An 8,165-nucleotide genomic window follows, 5' to 3' on the forward strand; every position below is an offset into this window, starting at 1 on the left:
GATCCCCAGTGCTGTTGCGGCTATAGATAGGCTGCAGGGGGACGGAGAAGACCAGCAAGAGCTTTCAGGGCTGGCACCTTCCTTGTGGGAGAAGGAGCCAGACGTTTGCCTTTTCAGAAAAAGGCTCTGCCGAGAGCGAGCACCATGAGATGCTGAGTCTCTGGGAAAGCAGAGATCCCCAGTGCTGTTGTGTCTGTGGATAGGCTGCAGGGGGACGGTGAAGACCAGCAAGAGCTTTCAGGGCTGGCACCTTCCTTGTGGGAGAAGGAGCCAGACGTTTACCTTTTCAGAAAAAGTTTCTGCCGAGAACGAGCCCCGTGACATGCTGAGTCTCTGGGAAAGCAGACATCCCCAGTGCTGTTGCGGCTAAAGATAGGCTGCAGAGGGATAGTGAAGACCTGCAAGAGCTTTCAGGGCTGGCACCTTCCTTGTGGGAGAAGGAGCCAGACGTTTGCCTTTTCAGAAAAAGTTTCTGCCGAGAACGAGCACCGTGACATGCTGAGTCTCTGGGAAAGCAGAGATCCCCAGTGCTGTTGTGCCTGTGGATAGGCTGCAGGGGGACGGTGAAGACCAGCAAGATCTTTCAGGGCTGGCACCTTCCTTGTGGGAGAAGGAGCCAGACGTTTGCCTTTTCAGAAAAAGTTTAGGCCGAGAACGAGCACCGTGACATGCTGAGTCTCTGGGAAAGCAGAGATCCCCAGTGCTGTTGCGGCTAAAGATAGGCTGCAGAGGGATAGTGAAGACCAGCAAGATCTTTCAGGGCTGGCACCTTCCTTGTGGGAGAAGGAGCCAGACATTTGCCTTTTCAGAAAAAGTTTCTGCCGAGAACGAGCACCGTGACATGCTGAGTCTCTGGGAAAGCAGAGATCCCCAGTGCTGTTGTGCCTGTGGATAGGCTGCAGGGGGACGGTGAAGACCAGCAAGATCTTTAAGGGCTGGCACCTTCCTTGTGGGAGAAAGAGCCGTAAGTTTGTCTTTTCAGAAAAAGTTTGTGCCGAGAACGAGCACCGTGACATGCTGAGTCTCTGGGAAAGCAGAGATCCCCAGTGCTGTTGCGGCTAAAGATAGGCTGCAGAGGGATAGTGAAGACCTGCAAGAGCTTTCAGGGCTGGCAGCTGCCTTGTGGGAGAAGGAGCCAGACGTTTGCCTTTTCAGAAAAAGTTTCTGCCGAGAACGAGCCCCGTGACATGCTGAGTCTCTGGGAAAGCAGAGATCCCCAGTGCTGTTGCGGCTAAAGATAGGCTGCAGAGGGATAGTGAAGACCAGCAAGATCTTTCAGGGCTGGCACCTTCCTTGTGGGAGAAGGAGCCAGACGTTTGCCTTTCCAGAAAAAGTTTCTGCCGAGAACGAGCACCGTGACATGCTGAGTCTCTGGGAAAGCAGAGATCCCCAGTGCTGTTGCGGCTAAAGATAGGCTGCAGAGGGATAGTGAAGACCAGCAAGATCTTTCAGGGCTGGCACCTTCCTTGTGGGAGAAGGAGCCGTAAGTTTGTCTTTTCAGAAAAAGTTTCTGCCGAGAACGAGCACCGTGACATGCTGAGTCTCTGGGAAAGCAGAGATCCCCAGTGCTGTTGTGCCTGTGGATAGGCTGCAGGGGGACGGTGAAGACCAGCAAGATCTTTAAGGGCTGGCACCTTCCTTGTGGGAGAAGGAGCCAGACGTTTGCCTTTTCAGAAAAAGTTTCTGCCGAGAACGAGCACCGTGACATGCTGAGTCGCTGGGAAAGCAGAGATCCCAAGTGCTGTTGTGCCTGTGGATAGGCTGCAGGGGGACGGTGAAGACCAGCAAGATCTTTCAGGGCTGGCACCTTCCTTGTGGGAGAAGGAGCCAGACGTTTGCCTTTTCAGAAAAAGTTTCTGCCGAGAATGAGCACCGTGACATGCTGAGTCTCTGGGAAAGCAGAGATCCCCAGTGCTGTTGCGGCTAAAGATAGGCTGCAGAGGGATAGTGAAGACCAGCAAGATCTTTCAGGGCTGGCACCTTCCTTGTGGGAGAAGGAGCCAGACGTTTGCCTTTTCAGAAAAAGTTTCTGCCGAGAACGAGCACCGTGACATGCTGAGTCTCTGGGAAAGCAGAGATCCCCAGTGCTGTTACGGCTAAAGATAGGCTGCAGAGGGACGGAGAAGACCAGCAAGAGCTTTCAGGGCTGGCACCTGCCTTGTGGGAGAAGGAGCCAGACGTTTGCCTTTTCAGAAAAAGTTTCTGCCGAGAACGAGCACCGTGACATGCTGAGTCTCTGGGAAAGCAGAGATCCCCAGTGCTGTTGCGGCTAAAGATAGGCTGCAGAGGGATAGTGAAGACCTGCAAGATCTTTCAGGGCTGGCACCTTCCTTGTGGGAGAAGGAGCCGTAAGTTTGTCTTTTCAGAAAAAGTTTCTGCCGAGAACGAGCACCGTGACATGCTGAGTCTCTGGGAAAGCAGAGATCCCCAGTGCTGTTGTGCCTGTGGATAAGCTGCAGGGGGACGGTGAAGACCAGCAAGATCTTTCAGGGCTGGCACCTTCCTTGTGGGAGAAGGAGCCAGACGTTTGCCTTTTCAGAAAAAGTTTCTGCCGAGAACGAGCACCGTGACATGCTGAGTCTCTGGGAAAGCAGAGATCCCCAGTGCTGTTGCGGCTAAAGATAGGCTGCAGAGGGATAGTGAAGACCTGCAAGATCTTTCAGGGCTGGCACCTTCCTTGTGGGAGAAGGAGCCAGACGTTTGCCTTTTCAGAAAAAGTTTCTGCCGAGAACGAGCACCGTGACATGCTGAGTCTCTGGGAAAGCAGACATCCCCAGTGCTGTTGCGCCTAAAGATAGGCTGCAGAGGGATAGTGAAGACCTGCAAGACCTTTCAGGGCTGGCACCTTCCTTGTGGAAGATGGAGACAAACGTTTGCCTCTTCAGAAAAACGCTCTGCCGTAAGCGAGCACCATAAAATGCTGAATCTCTGGGAAAGCAGAGCTCCCCAGTGCTGTTGCGGCTATAGATAGGCTGCAGAGGGATAGTGAAGACAAGCACGAGCTTTCAGGGCTGGCAGCTTCCTTGTGGGAGAAGGAGCCAGACGTTTGCCTTTTCAGAAAAAGTTTCTGCCGAGAACGAGCACCGTGACATGCTGAGTCTCTGGGAAAGCAGAGATCCCCAGTGCTGTTGCGGCTAAAGATAGGCTGCAGAGGGATAGTGAAGACCTGCAAGAGCTTTCAGGGCTGGAACCTGCCTTGTGGGAGAAGGAGCCAGACGTTTGCCTTTTCAGAAAAAGTTTCTGCCGAGAACGAGCCCCGTGACATGCTGAGTCTCTGGGAAAGCAGAGATCCCCAGTGCTGTTGTGCCTGTGGATAGGCTGCAGGGGGACGGAGAAGACCAGCAAGAGCTTTCAGGGCTGGCAGCTTCCTTGTGGGAGAAGGAGCCAGACGTTTGCCTTTTCAGAAAAAGGCTCTGCCGAGAGCGAGCACCGTGAGATGCTGAGTCTCTGGGAAAGCAGAGATCCCCAGTGCTGTTGTGTCTGTGGATAGGCTGCAGGGGGACGGTGAAGACCAGCAAGAGCTTTCAGGGCTGGCACCTTCCTTGTGGGAGAAGGAGCCAGACGTTTGCCTTTTCAGAAAAAGTTTCTGCCGAGAACGAGCACCGTGAGATGCTGAGTCTCTCGGAAAGCACAAATCCCCAGTTCTGTTGCGGCTAAAGATAGGCTGCAGAGGGATAGTGAAGACCAGCAAGAGCTTTCAGGGCTGGCACCTTCCTTGTGGGAGAAGGAGCCAGACGTTTGCCTTTTCAGAAAAAGTTTCTGCCGAGAACAAGCACCGTGACGTGCTGAGTCTCTGGGAAAGCAGAGATCCCCAGTGCTGTTGTGCCTGTGGATAGGCTGCAGGGGGACGGTGAAGACCAGCAAGATCTTTCAGGGCTGGCACCTTCCTTGTGGGAGAAGGAGCCAGACGTTTGCCTTTTCAGAAAAAGTTTCTGCCGAGAACGAGCACCGTGACATGCTGAGTCTCTGGGAAAGCAGAGATCCCCAGTGCTGTTGTGCCTGTGGATAGGCTGCAGGGGGACGGTGAAGACCAGCAAGATCTTTCAGGGCTGGCACCTTCCTTGTGGGAGAAGGAGCCAGACGTTTGCCTTTTCAGAAAAAGTTTCTTCCGAGAAAGAGCACCGTGACATGCTGAGTCTCTGGGAAAGCAGAGATCCCCAGTGCTGTTGCGGCTAAAGATAGGCTGCAGAGGGATAGTGAAGACCAGCAAGATCTTTCAGGGCTGGCACCTTCCTTGTGGGAGAAGGAGCCAGACGTTTGCCTTTTCAGAAAAAGTTTCTGCCGAGAACGAGCACCGTGACATGCTGAGTCTCTGGGAAAGCAGAGATCCCCAGAGCTGTTGTGGCTAAAGATAGGCTGCAGAGGGATAGTGAAGACCAGCAAGAGCTTTCAGGGCTGGCACCTTCCTTGTGGGAGAAGGAGCCGTAAGTTTGTCTTTTCAGAAAAAGTTTCTGCCGAGAACGAGCACCGTGACATGCTGAGTCTCTGGGAAAGCAGAGATCCCCAGTGCTGTTGTGCCTTTGGATAGGCTGCAGGGGGATGGTGAAGACCACCAAGATCTTTCAGGGCTGGCACCTTCCTTGTGGGAGAAGGAGCCAGACGTTTGCCTTTTCAGAAAAAGTTTCTGCCGAGAACGAGCACCGTGACATGCTGAGTCTCTGGGAAAGCAGAGATCCCCAGTGCTGTTGCGGCTAAAGATAGGCTGCAGAGGGATAGTGAAGACCAGCAAGATCTTTCAGGGCTGGCACCTTCCTTGTGGGAGAAGGAGCCAGACATTTGCCTTTTCAGAAAAAGTTTCTGCCGAGAACGAGCACCGTGACATGCTGAGTCTCTGGGAAAGCAGAGATCCCCAGAGCTGTTGCGGCTAAAGATAGGCTGCAGAGGGATAGTGAAGACCAGCAAGATCTTTCAGGGCTGGCACCTTCCTTGTGGGAGAAGGAGCCGTAAGTTTGTCTTTTCAGAAAAAGTTTGTGCCGAGAACGAGCACCGTGACATGCTGAGTCTCTGGGAAAGCAGAGATCCCCAGTGCTGTTGCGGCTAAAGATAGGCTGCAGAGGGATAGTGAAGACCTGCAAGAGCTTTCAGGGCTGGCAGCTTCCTTGTGGGAGAAGGAGCCAGACGTTTGCCTTTTCAGAAAAAGTTTCTGCCGAGAACGAGCACCGTGACATGCTGAGTCTCTGGGAAAGCAGAGATCCCCAGTGCTGTTGCGGCTAAAGATAGGCTGCAGAGGGATAGTGAAGACCTGCAAGATCTTTCAGGGCTGGCACCTTCCTTGTGGGAGAAGGAGCCGTAAGTTTGTCTTTTCAGAAAAAGTTTCTGCCGAGAACGAGCACCGTGACATGCTGAGTCTCTGGGAAAGCAGAGATCCCCAGTGCTGTTGTGCCTGTGGATAAGCTGCAGGGGGACGGTGAAGACCAACAAGATCTTTAAGGGCTGGCACCTTCCTTGTGGGAGAAGGAGCCAGACGTTTGCCTTTTCAGAAAAAGTTTCTGCCGAGAACGAGCACCGTGACATGCTGAGTCTCTGGGAAAGCAGAGATCCCCAGTGCTGTTGTGCCTGTGGATAGGCTGCAGGGGGACGGTGAAGACCAGCAAGATATTTCAGGGCTGGCACCTTCCTTGTGGGAGAAGGAGCCAGACGTTTGCCTTTTCAGAAAAAGTTTCTGCCGAGAACGAGCACCGTGACATGCTGAGTCTCTGGGAAAGCAGAGATCCCCAGTGCTGTTGTGCCTGTGGATAGGCTGCAGGGGGACGGTGAAGACCAGCAAGATCTTTAAGGGCTGGCACCTTCCTTGTGGGAGAAGGAGCCAGACGTTTGCCTTTTCAGAAAAAGTTTCTGCCGAGTACGAGCACCGTGACATGCAGAGTCTCTGGGAAAGCAGAGATCCCCAGTGCTGTTGCGGCTAAAGATAGGCTGCAGAGGGATAGTGAAGACCTGCAAGATCTTTCAGGGCTGGCACCTTCCTTGTGGGAGAAGGAGCCAGACGTTTGCCTTTTCAGAAAAAGTTTCTGCCGAGAACGAGCACCGTGACATGCTGAGTCTCTGGGAAAGCAGAGATCCCCAGTGCGGTTGCGGCTAAAGATAGGCTGCAGAGGGATAGTGAAGACCTGCAAGAGCTTTCAGGGCTGGCACCTTCCTTGTGGGAGAAGGAGCCAGACGTTTGCCTTTTCAGAAAAAGTTTCTGCCGAGAACGAGCACCGTGACATGCTGAGTCTCTGGGAAAGCAGAGATCCCCAGTGCTGTTGCGGCTAAAGATAGGCTGCAGAGGGATAGTGAAGACCTGCAAGAGCTTTCAGGGCTGGCACCTTCCTTGTGGGAGAAGATGCCAGATGTTTGCCTTTTCAGAAAAAGTTTCTGCCAAGAACAGCACCGTGACATGCTGAGTCTCTGGGAAAGCAGAGATCCCCAGTGCTGTTGCGGCTAAAGATAGGCTGCAGAGGGATAGTGAAGACCAGCAAGATCTTTCAGGGCTGGCAGCTTCCTTGTGGGAGAAGGAGCCGTAAGTTTGTCTTTTCAGAAAAAGTTTCTGCCGAGAACGAGCACCGTGACATGCTGAGTCTCTGGGAAAGCAGAGATCCCCAGTGCTGTTGTGCCTGTGGATAGGCTGCAGGGGGACGGTGAAGACCAACAAGATCTTTAAGGGCTGGCACCTTCCTTGTGGGAGAAGGAGCCAGACGTTTGCCTTTTCAGAAAAAGTTTCTGCCGAGAACGAGCACCGTGACATGCTGAGTCTCTGGGAAAGCAGAGATCCCCAGTGCTGTTGTGCCTGTGGATAGGCTGCAGGGGGACGGTGAAGACCAGCAAGATCTTTCAGGGCTGGCACCTTCCTTGTGGGAGAAGGAGCCAGACATTTGCCTTTTCAGAATAAGTTTCTGCCGAGAACGAGCACCGTGACATGCTGAGTCTCTGGGAAAGCAGAGATCCCCAGTGCTGTTGCGGCTAAAGATAGGCTGCAGAGGGATAGTGAAGACCAGCAATATCTTTCAGGGCTGGCACCTTCCTTGTGGGAGAAGGAGCCAGACGTTTGCCTTTTCAGAAAAAGTTTCTGCCGAGAACGAGCACCGTGACATGCTGAGTCTCTGGGAAAGCAGAGATCCCCAGTGCTGTTGTGCCTGTGGATAGGCTGCAGGTGGACGGTGAAGACCAGCAAGATCTTTCAGGGCTGGCACCTTCCTTGTGGGAGAAGGAGCCAGACGTTTGCCTTTTCAGAAAAAGTTTCTGCCGAGAACGAGCACCGTGACATGCTGAGTCGCTGGGAAAGCAGAGATCCCCAGTGCTGTTGCGGCTAAAGATAGGCTGCAGAGGGATAGTGAAGACCAGCAAGATCTTTCAGGGCTGGCACCTTCCTTGTGGGAGAAGGAGCCAGACGTTTGCCTTTTCAGAAAAAGTTTCTGCCGAGAACGAGCACCGTGACATGCTGAGTCTCTGGGAAAGCACAGATCCCCAGTGCTGTAGTGCCTGTGGATAGGCTGCAGGGGGACGGTGAAGACCAGCAAGATCTTTCAGGGCTGGCTCCTTCCTTGTGGGAGAAGGAGCCAGACGTTTGCCTTTTCAGAAAAAGTTTCTGCCGAGAACGAGCACCGTGACATGCTGAGTCTCTGGGAAAGCAGAGATCCCCAGTGCTGTTGCGGCTAAAGATAGGCTGCAGAGGGATAGTGAAGACCAGCAAGAGCTTTCAGGGCTGGCACCTTCCTTGTGGGAGAAGGAGCCAGACGTTTGCCTTTTCAGAAAAAGTTTCTGCCGAGAACGAGCACCGTGACATGCTGAGTCTCTGGGAAAGCAGAGATCCCCAGTGCTGTTGCGGCTAAAGATAGGCTGCAGAGGGATAGTGAAGACCAGCACGAGCTTTCAGGGCTGGCAGCTTCCTTGTGGGAGAAGGAGCCAGACGTTTGCCTTTTCAGAAAAAGTTTCTGCCGAGAACGAGCACCGTGACATGCTGAGTCTCTGGGAAAGCAGAGATCCCCAGTGCTGTTGTGCCTGTGGATAGGCTGCAGGGGGACGGTGAAGACCAGCAAGATCTTTCAGGGCTGGCACCTTCCTTGTGGGAGAAGGAGCCAGACGTTTGCCTTTTCAGAAAAAGTTTCTGCCGAGAACGAGCACCGTGACATGCTGAGTCTCTGGGAAAGCAGAGATCCCCAGTGCTGTTGCAGCTAAAGATAGGCTGC

Source organism: Accipiter gentilis, unplaced genomic scaffold, assembly GCF_929443795.1.
Source record: "Accipiter gentilis unplaced genomic scaffold, bAccGen1.1, whole genome shotgun sequence".
NCBI lineage: Eukaryota > Metazoa > Chordata > Aves > Accipitriformes > Accipitridae > Astur > Astur gentilis.